Raw genomic sequence first — 21170 nt, forward strand, 5'->3', positions numbered from 1 at the left:
ATGCTGAATTACAGCCAGACTATAGTCCTACTTCTGTCTCCAGCACAAAATAGTGAATTATAACAGACAATTTTGCCATTTCTATTTCCCAAAGCAACAATTTTTTTTCAGGCAAAAAGCCTTTCCTACTTAAAACTGCTCAGGGAAGTAACCTTTATGAAATTAGATTACACAAATTTTACAAATTGCTTAATACTTTTATACAAACTGTGTCATAGAGTATTAGATTGCAGTCTTACTTTTTAAAATGCATATCCTGCAAAAGCAATTACTTTCTTCCTTTTCTTAAAGGGAATCCTAATTAATTTTTAATGTGAAAACAAATGGCTTCGCTTTTGTTCTATTATTTGCTTAAAATTCATTGTGATAAATATACCTTTTCATTAAAATAATATATCCTAATCAAGTTAAATCATTAAAGGAGACATAATAAAGACTATGCACTAACATTTGTGCTAAAAAGCTGGAGTATGTATGTGTGAAATATCTTAACAGGCATAAAATATCATTATATGAGAAAATGTCCTTTAACATTTGATACCTTTGTGAATATAAGAATTTCCCACCAGCATAGCCATGGGTGTGGATCTCTAAACTGTGCCAGCTGTGGAAATCAAGAGCCAACCTGGATCACTTAAAAAGCATGTCTGTAAGAGGCTCAACTTGCTGCAGTTCTAGTACATGGGATAAACATAAAGGAATCCTGTTCGGAAGGAAGGGATCCTCAGGAGCTTAGCGGAGATTGGATGGCAGAGGCGGGGCTGGTGGTTGGGAGGCGGGGTTAGTGCTGGGCAGACTTATACGGTCTGTGCCCTGAAAAAGACAGATACAAATCAAGGGGCTGGTGGTTGGGAGACGGGGCTAGTGCTGGGCAGACTTATACGGTCTGTGCCCCAAAAAAGACAGATACAAATCAAGGGAAGGTATACACAAAAAGTAGCACATATGAGTTATCTTGTTGGGCAGACTGGATGGACCATGCAGGTCTTTTTCTGCCGTCATCTACTATGTTACTATGAAATGAGCATGTATGAGAACTGAGCATTCTCATAGTGCCAGCACTTCAGGTAATCCATGTGTGCTTCAGAATTTTACAGCTGGAGGGGCCTGAGGATGTTTGCCAGCTAAGGTAACTGTAAATAGGGGGGGGGGGGGGGGGGGAGAAGAGGAAAAGGGTACTTAGCGCCTACTCATTGCTACTATAACCCCTCCTTCCCCAATGTTTTCCTGGCTACACTACTGGAATTGCCATATTAAGCCAGAAGAAAGTTCCATCAAGCCTAGTATCCTGCTTCCACAGGTACACATTAATATCAGGCCTTGAGATACACCAAGCCACTCTGGCTTTCATGATATCCACAATGAATATGCATGAGATAGATTTACATACAATGGAGGCAGTGCATGCAAATTTATCTCATGCATATTCATTGTGAATTCCTGAAAACCTGACTGGCTTTGTGTGACTCCAGGACTGGGTTGAGAATCCCTGGTTTATAGACATTCTCAGGACCGTGTCCAAACCCTTTTTTAAACCTAGCAATGCTAACTGCTTTTATCACATCCTCTGGCAATGAATTCCAGATCTTAACTATGCATTGAGTGAAGAAAAATATTTATGCCTATTTGTTTTAAGTGCACTACTTATTAACTTCATGATATGTCCCTTAGGATCCCTTTTACTAAGTAGTGCTAGTTTTGGTGCATGAAATTCGTGCATTCTGGACCACTTTTTACTGCAGTGTGAAAAAGGCCTTTTTAAAAATGGTGCAGTAAATGGCTCTGCGTTAATATTAAAATTAGCATGCAGCTATTAACTGCCTGAGCCTTTACTGCCACCTTTTTAGAAGGCAGTAAGGGCTCATGCACTACTCGTGCAATAATCGGGCAGCACATGGTAATGTGGCTGTGCTGCCGATTACTGCTAGGAACATCCCTGTGGTAGAAAAATAGAAAATTATTTTCTACCACGGGAAACTGTGCACACCAACTTTGTAACTACCGCAGGGCTCCCACACTACCCCAGTGGTATGGCCGATTTGGCGCACGCTACCCGTGCTGTAGCCCTACTGTGGCATACTAAAAGGGCTCCTAATCTTTTTTTCTTTTTGAAAGAGTAAACAATTAATTTGTGTTTACCTATTCCACTACACTCATGATTTTATAGACCTCTATCATATCTTCCTTCAGTTTTTTCTTCTCCAAGCTGAACAGCCCTACACTCTTTAGTCTTTCCATCTGCTTTGTCATTTTGGACACCCTTCTGTGTACAGTTTATTAATTTATATTGCGCCTATTAACTAGGTGGATTCCAAAAAAACATTCATGCTCATAAAATCAGCATACAGAAACATCATAAATATAAAATAAAACCTAAACCAACAAAGACAGAATAATAAACAGCCATTACTGCATATCAACCCTACCTAGACTATTTACCTGTGGATGAAAAGACAACTACAGTGTCGAAAAGGTTGTCATGTGGAATACACACTTAGTCAAGATCTTAGAGAAAATGGCACCACTAAAAAAGGGCTTATGCCCCACTCACAAACGCTCACCTTGGTTTTCTCCAGAACTTCGAATCCTTAAACGTGAAGGACGGAAACTGGAAAGGAGATGGTGTGAATCTCGCCTGGATGAAGACGGGCTAAACTGTAGGAAGCACATGACAAAGTACCGCCAAGCCTTAACAGCAACCAAAAAAGCAGTATTTCTTTCAATGCATTGCACAGGCTGCCAATTCAACCAAGCAGTTGCTCAGTATAGTAAACAGCCTACTGCAAACCCCCACAACAGAACAAGCCTCCCCAGTCTAAACTGAAATACAATGATTTGGCTGCATACTTTACCAACAAAATTTAAAGTCTCCACCAGGATTTACAGGCAATCCAACCCAGTCCCCAATCTGCTAACCAGGGGTGCACAAACTCGGCCCTTTCTGACAGAGACAGATGGGACACTTTTTACCCAATGACAGAGGAGAGCATTGACAAATCCTAAGAGACCTTCGACCAACTACCTGCTCCCTTGACCCCTGCCCATCAAAGATAGTGCAGCAGGCAAGTATAGGCCTCATAGAAGGCACCACAAAAATTATGAACACCTCTCTTTCTAATGGGCAACTACCAACAGCATTAAAAATGGCAGGGGTTCGCCCTTTGCTAAAGAAAAACAACCTTAACTAGGACAAACTTGAAAGCTACCTGCCAGTATTCAACATCCCATTTCTAGGGAAACTCGTAGGGAAACTGTGTTCAACTTAATGATTGACTGGAAGAGAGAAACTGGATAGATCCATGTCAATCTGGATTCAGACCCGGTTATGGAACAGAAATGGTCCTCGTACACTTGTCCAATTTGAATGCAATTTAATTAAATAATGAGCTAATTAGCAACAATAATTATCTTTTTAACAAGTAATTATTGGCACAAATTAGATTTAATTGGAATTTTAGGCATGGGAGCTGAGCCTAAATTTTAGGCCTGAGTAAAATAGGGGCACAGAAATGGAAGGGTCATGGGCGGAATGGGGGTATTTCTAGCATTTATGTGCATTGGTATAGAATAAGGAGGAATATGTACCTAATTTAGGTGCATAGATTTGCACCATGTTTCAGCTGGTACAAATGACCGCACCTAAAGTTAGGCACAATTTCCAAGTGTAAGCCTAATAAATCATTCTTAACTTTAAGTGTGGCTTATAGAATAGCAGTTCTTTGGCAGCCATTTTTTCAGTGTCATATACAGAATTCATCCCTTTGTGGTCAGCATGTGCTAATTGCGTCTTATTTGTTTATTAAAAAATATCTTTCAGGAGGGGATGTATCATGGGAGGGGAATGGGCATGGAAGTGTTATCCAGGTAGCGCATTTGTATTAGCCCGTGCTAACTGAAGAACACAGAAAGTACTCCTGCATTTATATTTTAGAAATTTTCATATGCTAATAGAAAAATTAGAATGCGAACTGTGAAAATAAAATTTAAAAAAAAAATCCCTATTTTGGGGACGTTCTAGTAATGGAATTAGTGCACAGGAAAGTCTCATGTTAAAATGTGCTATGAGAATTCTGTTTGTTTTCTAATGTGGTGTCCTTTTGAGTCTCCATCACACATTGTGGCTTTTTCTGTACCATTTTTGTCTTACCATTCTCTGAGAGCAGCGTTCGTCTACATTTATATATGGAACTCACTGCAGGTTTTTTTGACTATACTGATTTCCAACATTCATCAGTGTCTCTATGACCCCTGAGGCAGGCGGGTTTGCCCTGCCAAAACATGGTCCCATGTCAGGTCCATACTGGTGCAAATAAAGGTTTCTTTTCCTGGACAGTTACCTGCGTGGAATTTTTTCACATATACTCCCATAGCTATTACTCTTGCTGTCTCCTCTACTTTGTTTAAGTTGCCAAAATGTGCTACACCCATTTCTTAGCATATATTAGTAAAAGGTCCCCATAGTGTGTATTTGCAAGAGGGGTGTATTATGGGCAGGACATGGCTGTGGCTCCCACTTAAACATGTAAGTTATAGAATATTAGTCAGGGCTTTTTTGAGGGGGTACTTTGGGGTACTGAGTACTGGCACCTTTTCCATTGTCTGCTAAAACTGACCCATGGTCCTCATATTTTAATGAAAGAGCTCAAGCTCTACATACAAATTCTGCATTGTCATAGATTCTGTGACTGGTTTGCAGGGGTCTGGTTATTGTGGGGTGGGTCCCTCAGTGATCACCCCACCCTGAAGGGTGGCTTGGCATTTGTGTACCGGCACCTTTTTTGCTAGGAAAAACGCGCTGCCTATAGTTAAACTTTTTAAAGTATAAGGGTAATAATACTAGTTTGTTTGCCTCCATTTTTTTTCTAAATACAGAATACTATAATCTACACATGTCCCTGCCACATCAGGTGCCCACACTTACGCCATCTCTGGGGCTGGTGTAATTGAGGATTTCTAAATGTTAGGCATGCCGATAATCGGTTACACTAATATTCTGTAATAGTGCCTGGGTGCCCAGATTCCGCTATGGAATAGGCTCCCACTATGTGTCCCTGATGCACCTAAATAAAGATGCCCAGTTGCAGAACTGCCCCAGAGTGTTTGTACTATATTCACTTGTGGGTCAATATTCAACTATTAAAGTCAGCATTTTGTTTTAAACCCCAGCTGCAGTGTTCAAATATTTTAATGGCTATTTTAGATGGAACATAGAAATCAGAATTCAGATATCCAGGCCGGGATGTGTTCAATTCCAGCAGTATTCTAGAAAAGAATCTGCCAATGAGCTTTTTTTAAAATCACATGCAGCAGGGCCATTCATGAAAAATTGGGAACATCCACTTTACAATTATAAAATGGGGGTGGGAGTGGGGGATAACCAATGGAGGAAATACAGAAACTTTACACATTTAAATGCCAGCATACATGCGAGTTCTGGAAAAATCATGTCACATATATGTCAGCCATTTTGAAAGCTTACATATGTGACTGCCGGCATTAAATATAGAGCCCACCCACTTTCTGTTTTTTAATTTGGGGGGGAGGTATACATAGTGAAGGATTAAGGAGGATACCACCTTTAATCCCTCCTGTAAAGGACAGGCCAGATTGAGCACTTTTGAAAAACTTGTCCGTGTAACTGTGCAGCTATAAATCCTGATGTTGACCTATTGGGGCATACATGCACACTCTCTTCCTGAAGTGGGGAATATACATGTAGATTTTGGTGTTGCTTAAGTCCTGTCCAAGGGGGAATACACAGGAGTAGGGCATGGGTGGGACATAGGTGAGGTTCCCACCTACATGCCTAATTTACAGAATACGCTAAGCTAACTCAGGTCCCTGCTGCACTTAGGCACTTGCACTGACACCAGCTTTATGGCTGGCTGAAGTTTGAGCACCTAAATTTCAGACATGTTAATACCCAGTTACACTAGTATTCTATAAAGCAGTGCTTAGCAACCCAGTCCGTCAGACACACCTAGTCTCATCAGGTTTTCAGGATATCCATAATGAATATGCACAAGATAGTTTTGCATGCACTGCCTCCTTGGTATGTAAATCTGTCTCATGCATATTCATTGTGGATAGCCTGAAAACCTGATGGGACTAGGTGTGTCTGATGAACTGGGTTGAGAAGCAGTGTTACAAAGGAAAGTAGGCTCCTACTGTGCCTTCTCCAGGTGCCTCATTGGAGGCACCAAGTTATAAAATTGGTCCTACATTACTATGGTGGTCTTTTACTAAAGCTTAGCTCGAGTTATCTGTAGCAGGGCCCATAGGAATAAAATGGGTACTGCTGCAGATAACTCGAGCAAAGCTTTAGAGAAAGACCCCCTATGCTATTTAATAATTACATACTGCCTTTTCCCCTCCAAAGTGATCCAAAGTGATTTATATTGTAAAAAAATACAGTAAAGCAAAACTCCATCAAATAATAAATACAAAATAATAACTCACAAAGTCCACAGTTTTAACCCATAGGTATAGAATGGGCTTTTATCATTTAGCGCGTGCTAATTCCTTTATCAACCTTAGGAAACTGGAAGACTGGGTATCTAAATGGCAGATGAAATTTAATGTGGACAAATGCAAAGTGATGCACATTGGGAAGAATAATCCAAATCATAGCTACTTGATGCTAGGGTCCACCTTAGGAGTCAGCACTCAAGAAAAAGATCTAGGTGTCATTGTTGATAATACGCTGAAATCTTCTGCCCAGTGTGCGGCAATGGCCAAAAATGCATACAAGATGCTAGGAATTCTTAGGAAAGGGACAAAAATGCATACAAGATGCTAGGAATTCTTAGGAAAGGGATGCAAAATAAGACCAAGAATAGTATAATGCCTCTGTATCGCTCCATGGTGTGACCTCACCTTGAGTATTGCGTTCAACTCTGGTTTTCATAATTTAAAAAAGATAGTGGAATTAGAAAAGGTTCAAAGAAGAGCAATCAAAATGTTAAAGGGGATGGAACTCCTCCCATATAAGGAAAGGCTAAAGAGGTTAGGGATCTTCAGCTTGAAAAGAGATGGCTGAGGTGGGACATGATTGCGATCTATAAAATCCTGAGTGGTGTGGAGTGGGTGGAGGTGAATCAATTTTTCACTCATTCAAAAGTAGAAAGACCAGGGGACACTCGATTAACTTACATGGAAATATTTTAAAACAAATAGGAGGAAATATTTTTTTCATTCAAATAGTTAAGCTCTGGAACTCACTGCTGGAAGGTGTGGTAACATCAGTTAGTGTATCTGGTTTTAAAAAAAGATTTGGACAAGTTCCTGGAGGAAAAGTCCATAGTCTGTTATTGAGAAGGGGATAGGTGAATCCACTGCTTGCCTGGGATTGGCAGCATGGAATGTTGCTACTAATTGGATTTCTGCTAGGTACTTGGGACCTGTATTGGCCAATGCTGGAAACAGGATACTGGGCTAGATGGACAATTGGTCTGACCCAGTATGGCTATTCTTCTGTTCTTCTGTTTTGCTTTTAAGATCATAACACCACTTGATGAATTCCCCCCTAAATCTCAAATAATATTTTTAGATAGAGTGAGCTATACATTTTAAAATAAATAAATAAATAAATAAATAAATAAATATGTACTTTCCTTCTGAGACTTGTGTAAGGAAAAATTACTCACACAGATTTCTCCCTTCTTTATCCTTTCCAAATGATGAACATAGTTTTGGAAATGCAAAATTACTACTATTACTACTACTACTTATCATTTTTATAGCACTACTAGACGTAAAACTAGATGAGTTGTTCCTTTCCCACTGTAGCTTTGCTCTGTGGAGCACCTCTATTCAGTGCTAGATGGGCAATTTTCAGACATGAAAAAGAGGCATAACCACAAATCTCTTGAACTGCCATGTGGCAATTACAAGAAGAATATGTCAAGGAGACATCTAAGCTTCAAATACAAGACTTCCTTGGCTTAGAGAGTATCTGTTGAAACAGCACTGTGCTGGGGTATTTCCAAGAAGTGGTTTCAATTTCATTTATTTTTGAATTATGATTTCTAGCATTTCTGTGACACTATACATTTTTTTGCACTGGAAAAACAAAACAAAGAGGTCTGCAATTATGTTTGATGTTGACCTAAGTATATTGTCAACAAGCTAGCACATTTGATGACCCCTATTACAAAGAGTTGACTTGCGTTTTCATTCAGCTGTGACTCTAATTCCCTCCATATTTGTTTATATTCATTGCTAATTTACAGGAAACACATGCTATAAAAGAAGTTCATTTTGCTTTCTTTCACTGACTAATGTATATTTCTTTTGCTTTCTGCAGCACCGTTGAACTGAACCCTGGCAAACAGAGCATTACCAATAACATTCCCACTCTCCCAGTGATTGTCTAAATGAAGTTTAACGGTTTATCCTTTCTCTTTGTTCTACATACATTTTAGAAATGAACTTGAATGAAAAGAAGTACTAATATACGACATCGAAAGCTTGTAATTATGGGGCCCTTTTACTAAGATGCGTAGGTGCCTACGCGTGCCCAATGTGCGCCAAATTGGAGTTGCCGCCCAGTTACCCCATATTTTTTATTTTCTGACACGTGGCAGCTATGCGTGTCAAGTGGCATTTGATGCACGTAGACCATTACCACCTGGTTACCATGTGAGGCCTTACTGCTAGGTCAATGGCTTGTGGTAAGGTCTCAGACCCAAAATGGATGCGCGGCAATTTTCATTTTGCTGCACGTCCAGTTTCGGCAAAAATTTAAAATAAGCATTTTTTGTAGGTGCACTGAAAAATAATTCTGCATGTCCAAAACACGCCTCTACACTAGCGCAGGCCATTTTTCAGCGTACCTTAGTAAAAGGATCCCTATATTTGTCAAACACAAATATATTTATTCATCCAAATGAGAAACTAGAGGGCACTATTTGTTCCCTTGTGCCAGGGTTTTTCATCTTTAGACATCAGAAATAGCCATAACTTTTCTTCAAAATTAGTTTCTTCACTGTTTATTTCCTGCCTCAGCTTCTGTTGCTTCCATGTCTGTGGTATTCCTCTCTTCTTCTCTACTTCCCTGACTGAAGGAAAAACTCCTAAAACCCGGATGTGATAATTGTCTGCTTCCTTTTGAGCTCTTCCTTTGAATCCTGTGGTATTTTTGAGTTTAATTTCTTTTATTGCTTTTCAATAGAACAGTAAACTGAGAGCTCATGGTTTGACAACAAGTAACAAAGTACAGTACAAGCTGAATTAGGAGCTCACAATCATGAGAGAGAATATTATCAGGATTAAAATTAAGGAGGAGGAAGGGGAAAGTGGTAGAGAGATCTACCTGTACCAGAAATAGTTTAAAAGGGTGATGATGTGGAGGAACTGAAAGAAATCCCGGCGAACCTGGAAGATGTGCTGAGCCAAACCAACAAATCAAAGAGTGATAAAACACCTGGATCGGATGGCATATACCCCAGGGTACTGAAAGAACTCAAACATGAAATTGCTGATCTGCTGTTAGTGATCTGTAATCTGTTGTTAAAATTGTCTGTAGTACCTGAAGATTGGAGGGTGGCTAATGTAACACAGATTTAAAAATGGGTTCCAGGGTTGTTCTGTAAAATTAAAAACTGGTAAGCCTCACTGAAAATAGTGGAAACTATTATAAAGAATACAATTACAGAACACATAGACAAACATGGTTTAATGGGACAGAGTCAGTATGGGTTCAGCCAAGGTAAGTCTTGCCTCACCAATTTGCTTCTTTTCTTTGTAGGAGTGAATACATGTGGATAAAGGTGAGCTGGTTCACGTGGAGGGGCATAATCGAAAGGGATGCCCATGTTTTTCGCAGGACGTCCCCGTGAACGGGTGGGGAAACCCGTATTATCAAAACAAGATGGACGTCCATCTTTCATTTCGATAATACGTTCGGGGACGCCCAAATCTGGAAATGTAGGTCAACCTTAGAGATGGTCGTCCTTAGACCTGGTCGTTTCTGATTTTTGGCGATAATGGAAACTGAGGACGCCCATCTCAGAAATAACCAAATCCAATCCCTTTGGTCATGGGAGGAGCCAGCATTCGTAGTGCACTGGTCCCCCTCACATGCCAGGACACCAACCGGGCACCCTAGGGGGCACTGTAGTGGACTTCAGAAATTGCTCCCAGGTGCATAGCTCCCTTACCGTGTGTGCCGATCCCCCCAAATCCCCCCAAACCCCACTACCCACAACTGTACATCACTACCATAGCCCTTATGGGTAAAGGGGGCACCTAGATATGGGTACAGTGGGTTTCTGGTGGGTTTGGAGGGCTCACCTTTACCACCACAAGTATAACAGGTGGGGGGGGTGGGCCTGGGTCTGCCTGTCTGAAGTGCACTGCACCCACTAAAACTACTCCAGGGACCTGCATACTGCTGCGATGGACCTGAGTATGACATTTGAGGCTGGCATAGAGGTTGGCAAAAAATATTTAAAAAATTTTTTTGAAGGTGGGAGGGGGTTAGTGACCACTGGGGGAGTCAGGGGAGGTCATCCCCATTCCCTCCGGTGGTCATCTGGTCAGTTGGGCACCTTTTTGTGGCTTGGTAATAAGAAAAAAAGGACCAATGGTCGTAAGAAAAAAAGGACCAAGTAAAGTCATCCAAGTGCTCATCAGGGATGCCCTTTTTTCGATTATGGGTCGAGGATGCCCTTGTGTTAGGCACGCCCAAGACCCGCCTTCGCTACACCTCTGACACGCCCCAGGGAACTTTGGTTGTCCCCGCGACGGAAAGCAGTTGGGGATGTCCAAAATTGGCTTTCAATTATGCCGATTTGGGCGACCCTGGGAGAAGGACGTCCATCTCCCGATAGGGACTCATTTTCAAAGCACTTAGACTTACAAAGTTCCATAGGTTACTATTGGGCTCATTTTCAAAACAGAAAAATGTCTAAAAAGTGGCATAAAGCAGCATTTTTAGATGTTTTTCTTTGAAGTCCATCAGAAGTGTGTCCAAATCTCAAGGGGGGCATATCAGGGGCGTGTTCAGGGCAGGACCTGGGTGTGCTTTGAAAATACACCTCTTGTATCTAGATTTTTAAAAAGCGTTTGACAAGTTCCTCATGAGAGACTTCTGAGAAAATGAAAAAGAAATGAGATAGGAGCCAATCCTGCTTATAATCGAACGAGAAAAACGCCCAAGTTCCGACCTAAATCGGGAGATGGACGTTTATGTCACAAAAACGAATAACGCGGTATAATCAAAAGCCGAATTTGGACGCTTTCAACTGCACTCCGTCGCGGATGCGGACAAAGTTGACGGGGGCGTGTCGAAGGCGTGTCGAAGGCGGAACTGGGGCGTGGTTATCGGGCGAACAGAGATGGGCGCCCTTTCGCCGATAATGGAAGAAAAATATGCGATTTCAGCGAGAATTTAGGGCACTTTTCCTGGACCCTGTTTTTCCACGAATAAGGCCCCAAAAAGTGCCCTAAATGACCAGATGACCACTGGAGGGAATCGGGGATGACCTCCCCTGACTTCCCCAGTGGTCACAAACCCCCTCCCAGCACAAAATATGACGTTTCACAACTTTTTATTTTCACCCTCAAATGTCATACCCACCTCCCTGGCAGCAGTATGCAGGTTACTGGAGCACTTATTAGGGGTGCAGTGGACTTCAGGCAGGTGGACCCAGGCCCATCCCCCCCCTACCTGTTACAATTGTGCTGCTTAATGCGTTAGTCGTCCAACCCCCCCAAACCCACTGTACCCACATGTAGGTGCCCCCCTTCACCCCTTAGGGCTATAGTAATGGTGTAGACTTGTGGGCAGTGGGTTTTGAGGGGGATTTGGGAGGCTCAACACACAAGGGAAGGGTGCTATGCACCTGGGAGCTCTTTTACCTTTTTTTTTTGTTTTGTAAAAGTGCCCCCTAGGGTGCCCGGTTGGTGTTCTGGCATGTGAGGGGGACTAGTGCACTACGAATCATGGCCCCTCCCATGAACAAATGCCTTGGATGTATTCGTTTTTGAGCTGGGCGCTTTCATTTTCCATTATCACTGAATAACAAAAACGCCCAGCTCACAAATTAGCGAATAACATATGGGCGTCTATTTTTTTCAAAAATACGGTTGGGTCCGCCCCTTCACGGACCCGTTCTCGGAGATAAACGCCCATGGAGATAGGCGTTTTCGTTCAATTATGCCCCTCAATGTCCTTTTGTGGATTAGGAATTGGTTATTTGATAGAAAACAGAGGGTAGCCTTAAATGGCCATTTTTCTTAATGGAAGAGAGTGAATAGTGGAATGCCATAGGGATCTGTATTGGGACCAGTGCTATTTAACATATTTATAAATGATCTGGAAATCAGAACGATGAGTGAGGTGATTACATTTTCAGATGACACAAAAGTATTCAAAGTTGTCAAAATTCATTCATTCATTTAAGTATTTATAAAACTTAAAGAAGTCTTTATTATACAATGAGGAACAATATCAATCCATACAGAAACAGTAACAATGATACAAATAAGCAATAATAAACTGCTTGAAAATGGAATAAATCATAAAGCTTTGAAATACATTACAATGCACAAAATTGAAGCTTCTTTTTTTTTTGCCGATTATTATGAAACAAAACCCAAATCCACCCTCCCACCTCCAAAAAAAATGAAGTTTCAATTTTGTGCATTGTAATGTATTTCAAAGCTTACAATGCACAAAATTGAAACATATACTGCTTAGACCTAAGTGGTTTACAGTTTCATTTTACAGGTACAAGGACTGTCCCTAGTGGACTTACAATCTAAGTAGTACATTGTACTACTGTTGTACCTGCATGCGGATTGTAAAAAACTGCAGGAAGACCTTAGGAAACTGGAAGTCTGGACATCCAAATGGCAGATGAAATTTAATGTGGACAAATGCAAAGTGATGCACAAATCATAGTTATTGATGCTAGGGTCCACTTTAGGAGTCAGTACTCAAGAAAAAGACCTACATGTCATTGTAGACAATACGCTGAAATGTTTTGCACAATGTGTAGCGGCAGCTAAAAAAGCAAATAGGATGTTAGGAAGTATTAGGAGAGGGATGCAAAATAAGACCCAAAACATTAAAATGCCTCTGTATCGCTCCATGGTGCGACTTCACCTTGACTATTGTGTTCACTTCTGGTCACCATATCTCAAAAAAGATATAGCAGAATTAGAAAAAGAGCACTCAAAATGATAGAGGGGATGGAACTGCTCCTATATGAGGAAAGGCTAAAGAAGTTAAGGCTCTTCAGCTTGGAAAAGAGAAGCCAGAGAGGGGATATGATTGAGGTCTTCAAAAGCAGGTGGAGGTAGTTTGAAGCAGGTGGAGGTGAATTGATTTTTCACTCATTCACAAAGACCGGGTGACATTCAATGAAATTGCATCAAAATACTTTTAAAACAAATAGGAGGAAATATTTTTTCACTCAAAGAATAGTTAAGCTCTGAAACTGATTGCCAAGGATGTGGTAATGGCGGTTAGCGTAGCTAGGTTTAAAAAAAGGTTTGAACAAGTTCCTGGAGGAAAAGTCCATAGTCTGTTATTGAAATGGACATGAGGGAAGCCACTGCTTGCCCTGAGAATGGTAGCATGGAAGGGTGCTACTAATCTGGTTTCTGCCAGGTACTTGTCACCTGAATCGACCACTGCTGTAATCAGGATACAGGGCTAGATGGCCCATTGGTCTGAACCAGTATGGCTATTCTTATGTTTTTATCCACTGAAGGGGTTGATGGTCAGTGACTAGAAGGAAGTGTTGGCCAAACAAATAATATTGGGACGTTTCCAGAGCCCATGACAGCTACAGCTGCCTTCTCAATCACCACATACTTTTTCTGTCTCGGAAACAGCTTCCGGCTAATGTATGCCACTGGGTGGTCTTCCTTGTACTTTTCCTGGGCCAGAATGGCCCGAGTCCAACCTCTGATGCATCAGTCTGCTTGATGAAGAGCTGGTTGAATTCCAGGTTGATCAACACCAGCTCTGAGCAAATATCCCTCCTCAGGGTTTGGAAGACAACATCCAGCTGTTCAGTTCAGTGTATCTTTTCTGGAGTCTTTTTTTTGTAGGAGGCGGGTTAGTGGTTCTGTTTTCTCAGCAAACCCTGGAATAAACTGGCAGTGATGACCAATGAGGCTGAGGAAGACTCGTATTTGTTTCTTCATCTAGGGTACTGGTACCTGGGTGATTGCATGTATGCTCCAGATCTGGGGTCTCACTTGTTCCTTCTCGACCGCGCACCCCAGATACTAGATTCTTGTTCTCCCAAGTAGTGGCATAGCTACGTGGGGCCATGAGGGCCTGGGCCCCCATAGATTTGGCCCTGGACCCCCCTGCCGACGCCAACCCTCCCCCGCTGATGCCGTCGCCATTGGCTACCTTTGCTGGCGGGGGACCCCAACCCCCGCCAGCCGAGGTCCTCTTTTTCCAGCGCAAGGCTTCATTCTGTTTCTGTGAGTCTGACGTCCTGCACGTTCTACATGCAGGACGTCAGACTCACAGTAACAGAACGAAGCCTTGCAGATCAGCAAGCAACGCGGTGGAACCACGGAGTTAGGGGCCACCGTTTTCCCCTTTCTTTTTCCCATCTAGAAGTCAGGAGAAAGAGTCCACTCGCTAGTGCTGTTTGGTCTCAGGAGCTATGGGATCACACGTCTGTTTCTGACGCCATCTTGAATCCTACTCTTATGTTCTTATATTATGTTCTAAATGTTTAAAAGTGATACGCATTGTAGCTTTTACGTAGACTCAATGATTTGAGAGATCTTCCTGAGATTAATGGCCATCCTTTGTCACTCTTCCCAAGTATAGTTACTCTGGACATTCGTTCTGATAGTGACTTGTCATTTTATCTTCAGATAAGTCATGTAGTGAAATCATGCTTTTACCATCTACGCATGTTAAAGCAATTTATAAAGATTCTTACTGAAGAAAATGTGTCAAAATTGGTTCATATATTCATTACTAGTAGGATAGACTACTTTACTTCATTATTAATTAGTTCAAGTAAAGTTAGTTTAAAATGTTTACAATTGGCATAAAATACTGTTACAAGATTGCTATCAGGAGCTAAAAAATCAGATCATATTACACCAATACTGTATGAATTACACTGGTTGCCTGTTGAAAAATGGATAGATTCAAGATGTTTTGTCTTGTTTTTAAAGCATTGAATTTCAAGTCCTCAGTACTTATTTAAGAAGTTAATCAGGTACTTTCCTTCATGTGAGCTAAGATCCTCTCAGAAATCTTTGCTCAAATTGCCCGTTTTGGACATTGCTAGACTAACTTTGACTCAACAGTGGGCTTTTTCTTACTGTGGACCAGCTTTATGAACTCATGGTTGCAGTGTTTTTCTGACTGTTTTTCATATTATGGCTTTTGTAAAGTATTGAAGGCTCTTATTTCAGCAGCATTTTAGTTGATTTTCATAATTTTATGATGTTTTTTTCAAATTTTCAGTGTTAAAGTCTTTGTAGGATTTATTGATGTGTAATGCATACTGTTGGTTGTAAACCGTTCAGACACATTAGTATTGAGCAGTATATCAAACTAGTAAATCCAGTCCAATCCAATATACAAATTTTATCCACCTGGGAATGTATTTATGGTACACACTGCAAGACATTAAAGAACATTGAAATTTTTGTTGCATCAGTCAAGATATAATTAAAAAGGTAAAGATAGTACACAGTACCAAATTGTGACTGATTTGAGAGTCTACCACTTATATGACAATTTTTTGACAGACTATTAGCAGAGTGGTTTGCCATTGCTGTCACAATCATCTTTAATACTTAGCTAAGTACTGACCAAAAGTAGACAGATGGCTGAGTTGACCATTTTCTAGCTACCTCAGGATTTGAGCTGAGGTGAAGGGGTGCAGTAGGCATGTAACCTACAGATTGCACCACAAGGACATAGTGTAAGATTCAATTGCTCCAGATGGCAAATACTTTGATCATAGGGCTGAATCCTTTGACATTAGTCAAAGTATTATTTATGGTACCTCAATCTACAATACATAATATTTAAATTTTATGATACTGTGATATGAATGTGGTTGATATGAGAACTTTGATTAGTTTTCCAGAACTCGTTATTCTATGAAAGCTTTTTGTGCATTGACTAAAATGTCTTGAATCCATTATTTCTCTTTTTCTTTACATACATTTGCTCTCTTCATACATATTTTTAAAAAATTAAGAAATATTGGCAGTAATTTGTGGCTTAATTTTCATGCTTTATGATAACATCAGAAGTTGGTAAAAGATCAGTAGCTTTCTTTACCTGTTTTTCCTATCAACATGATCTCATCAGGGGCTCATATCCTAAAAGAGATGAAGATAGGAAAATGTAAATGATGGACATAGTACATTCTGTGGTTGAGGTCAGAGTAGGATTTATACAATCTGTAAAAGTTACAGGAAAATGCTGAGATATGCAGTAACATGGCAGTCTGGTTTTTAAACTCCAAATGCAAATATTTGTATTTAAATTGCCACCTTCATTTCACAATAAATATCCTCTGGGTCTCAAATGGATTTTGGCAGAACCAAGGCTTTAGCTGTTCGTATGATCATTTTATAGAGGTCTTGATGATTACAAGTCTTTGACTCTTGACTTCACTCTGACAGTTTAATTTTTCAACATCATCCCATGACTTGTAGTGCAATAAAAGGCATCTGGGAAGTAGAAAGTCCTTTTTTTTATTATTATTTTTTTAAATATTTTCATTACAACAGATAATTCCTAACAGACAATTTTGTTCAGAGTTATTGCATGAGTTTTTCATCGTATCGCACAGATTTTAGTTTGAGAAAGTTTACTTTGTAATTAAAGCACAGGGTTCAACTTACTCAAGTTTGAGATAGAGCTATTTCTATCCAAAACATACTTATTGACTTTGATAAGCAAAAATGGCAACACTTTATATTTAAAAACTGCAGGGTCAGCATTCAACGGGGCTTAAGCGGGCAGCAGAGGCTGACCTAGACCCAGTACATTTTCTGTAGTGACCTTAAACTCTCTTCCTGCATCTTGTTCTCTTTGATGATACTCTTCAACCACAGCCTCAGCTCTGTTCCAGTGTGGCTCACTTTCCTAGTGGAGAAAATGTCTACTCCTCTCCTGCACTGTCCCAGCAGCTAAATCTTTCTCTACAGGTGATGTGGCTGAGCCATTTTCTTGTGGCTTCCATCTTTAATCAAAAACTATATTAAAAGACCACTATACTGCAAAAAACAAACATATCTCAAACTTAATAAAAAATATATACAAAAAAATGAATATAAAGTAAGTGAGAATGGTGCTCAGAATCAAGTGCTCGTGATCACCCAGTGGACTTGCAATCACCAAATTCAATCATTGCACCAAAGTCCCTACCAAGGAAAAGGTTAATAAAGTATTTTATCAAGAGAATCAAAATTAACTTTTTTGAAACAGATAGTTCCGTATGCCTCCCAATTCTCCTCTTACGCTGTTGTAAAGTCCAGATAGAGCAGTGCTCACACCCAATTGACAGTTCAGTGTCCAAGCAACAAAATTATATTCCACAGTCTACAATTCAATCCATCAATCCATTCAACACAATCATGTCTTGTCAGCGGCTTCTTCAGAAGGATGGTCTCAAAAACAAGCAGCGACTGTCAGCAAACCTGAAGAACATAAGAACATAACAAAAGGACAGGGGCCTTTTTACAAAGCTGCGGGAGGGATACAGCGTGGGTAGTACGTGCCAAATCGGCACAATCACTGGGGCAGCACATGCGTCTGGTGGTAATTCTGAGTTTGGCATGTGACAAATCCTGCGGTAGAAAATATTTTGTTATTTTCTACCGTGGGGGCATTCCCAGCAGTAATCAGCAGCACGGCCATGTTGGCGCATGCTGCATGGTTACCTCAAGGGAAGCGCATGAGCCCTTTCTGCTAGGTCAATGGCTGGTGGTAAGGGCTCAGGCCATAAATAGGCACATGCACATGCCCATTTCCTGGCCCATTTAAAAATGGCCTTTTCCCAGCCACAGTAAAAAGTGGTCCAGCACATGCTAAAAAGATGCAACCACATCACCGCAGGCCACCTTTTACCGCGGCTTTCTAAAAGGACCCCAATTGCCAGTAATGTTGCCTGGTTTTTAAAATTCTTCACGATCTAGCCCTGCTATACATGCTATCTCTTCTTGAGTTACTTGGCAAGAATTATGTCACTAGCTCAAGACAGTATTTGAGATTGCAATTTCCTTTGCCCCAAAGAATTGTATTTTACCTACCAAGCTGCAAGGAGTAGAATAAATTACTGAAAAGTATAAGCCATTAATTTAATTATGTGATGTTTCGGAAAGCTTTAAAAACTTGGCTATTTCAGAAGCTGGTATCATCTTAATAATAGCATGTGACGGGTTTTGCTCTGATGATTTATTTTATCTGGATGTTACGGCACAGGGTTGTCCCTTTATATTGTTGTAATTTTATGATTATGTCCTACGTCTTTTTTTATTATGAGCTGCAGTGATCCATAATTGGTATATGTGGCATATAAGCATTAGCTGCCAGATTCTATATAGTGTGCCTAGAAATTTGTGCAGAAATCCAGGCGTATTCTATAACAATGCATGTAAGTTAACTGGCTTAATAAGCTAATCAGTGTTGATAACAGCACTTAACAAGCAATAATGAGCACTAATTGGCAATAATTAGAATTTACGCGCACAACTGGATAAGCGTATTCTGTGATGAACTGCACCTAAATTCTAATGTGCGCAGTTCAAAAGGGGCATGGCTATGGGTGGGGAAATGGACATTTAATGGGTGTTCCAGAATTTGCATGCATAGTTATAGATTATAGCCCAGTGGGTGTAAATGTATGTGTGGGGATTTATGCCACGTTTTCATTGGTATAAATGGAGGTGCATCGTTTTAGGTGCTGGGATATCAACTAAGCATATTCTATATACCGTACCTAAATCTAGGAGCCACTTATAGACTACGCTTAGGCGGAAACATTTACTGTGTAGATTTTTTAGGTGCCTTATATAGAATCTGGTCCTAAATGTAATGTAAATGACAACCAGAATATTTCTCCATTAAAACTGTGCATGTATAAGTAAAAGCATTCCTAAAATCACTTACACATGTGTGACCATTTATATGCGTAAATTAGCTTTTTGCAAATTAGGGTTTCTAAAATCAAGTGCAAGGGTTCAGGAGAAGGTATAATTAAGTTTTTTTAGGGTCACCTTGACTAGCTAATGCACCTGCTGAGATGACTGTCCCTCCGGAAAACAAGAAAACGGGTGTGTTAAAATTGCATGATTCTCTGGGCTGTATTTAAAATGCATGAAACCATGGATCCACTTGGCATAAAAATGCACAATCAGTACTATCAAAGATTAAAGATTATGAATCATTCAGAATTACTGATTGTAGAACTGAGTAGCAATAATTGCACAATGCAGCTGTATTTACATGCTTGGCATTGGCCACATTTCATACCCATGGATCTAAGGACTTACAAACCCAGAAGACTTTGAAAATGTTTAATTACAAACTACTACTGCTGATTCTGTACGAGTACGACACACACTGAACTACTCTTAAATGGTTCTATGGGAAGTAGAACTAGGGGTCCTTTTACTAAGGTGCGCTGAAAAATAGGCTGCGCTAGTGTAGGTGCATGTTTTGGGTGCGTGCAGATCCATTTTCAACGCACCTGTAAAAAAGGCCTTTTTAAAATTTTTGCCAAAAATGAATGTGCGACAAAATAAAAATTGGCGTGTCCATTTTGGGTCTGAGACCTTACCACCAGCCACTGACTTAGCGATAAGGTCTCACACGTTAATGGTTTGGTAATTGTCTATGTGTGCAGTGGCGTTCCTAAGGGGGCTGACACCCGGGGCGGATCGCCGATGCGCCCCGTCCACTGGGTGCAGCGCCTCCCCCTGGATGCAGTGCGACCTCCCCCCAGGAAATACCCCCCCAAGTAACCTGTTCCGGGGCAGAGGGAGCATGGAATGAACGAAGGACAGAAGCGCGCAGCACCCCCCCAGCGGCGTGCACCCGGGGCGGACCGCCCCCCCCCTTGGTACACCACTGTACATGTGTAGAATAACAATTACCGCCTGGTTTCTGCCGCACATCAGAAAATAAAAATTATTTTCTGGTACGAGTAGCAGACACGCATCAAAAATGAACTTACCACAAGGGTCACGTGGTAGCTGGGTGGTAACTCTAAATTGACGCATATTGGGCATGTGTAGGCACCTACGCGGCTTAGTAAAAGGGCCCCCCAGACAGTAATTGTACAAAGAAGACATTCAGTATCGCCTCCCTTCTTTGTGATTCCTTTTCCTTAACATGGGAGGTACTAAAAATGACAATTTAGAAACTGAATAGCTCAGGCAAGGTTTTCCACTACTGTCCTGGTGGGGGTGATAGTAAAAGGAGCAGGAAAGAAAAGATTGGGCCTTGATATTTTTTCTTCTCCATCTTTTCTTGCCCCAGGTGTCATCAGCTGTATGTACACAATTACAATGAACACATTAGCCATGACAGAATGTGACTTTCTTACTGCTTGTCAAAAAGTACCAAACGAGTTGGTACTAATGTGACGTGATTGCATTGTGACCTATTTCAAACCTTTGCTGAATTCTCTAATAACCACACAGCAAAAACTGATGCGGTGTCTTTATTTTCTTCTGAGATCTGTTACTTTATGGAATAAACACAGATACAATCCCTGAGGCACTCCGGACATGCACAGTATAGGAGGTGTTGAAATCTATGCTGGCAAAAAACCATGCAACAAGTAAAGCATTCATTCTTATTTACTCTGCACTGTTATACAGCTAAACCCTGTCAACAGGCTGTCTAGTCTCCTTCAGGGTCATGCCAACCTAAGATGTTGATTCTAAGTATACCATGGCCCCTTGCCAGCTATATTTATTTCTCTGGAAGTCTTTATTCTCTGTCAATTTCTGCTCCACAGAGTGCCATCTCCAGAAATCTGCTATCCTTAGGTAAGTTCATAGTTATTTTCACTACCTACTACCATCATTCCCCTTCCATGGCCTGAGCACTTCATAATCTCTTTTGACCTGCAAGTGGCATCCCAGGCTGGATTATTTACTGCCATTTGTTCACTTTTAGAAATCTGCTTCATTCAATGTGATGAGTTCCA

The sequence above is a fragment of the Microcaecilia unicolor genome, chromosome 1, assembly GCF_901765095.1.
Source record: "Microcaecilia unicolor chromosome 1, aMicUni1.1, whole genome shotgun sequence".
Classification (NCBI taxonomy): Eukaryota; Metazoa; Chordata; class Amphibia; order Gymnophiona; family Siphonopidae; genus Microcaecilia; species Microcaecilia unicolor.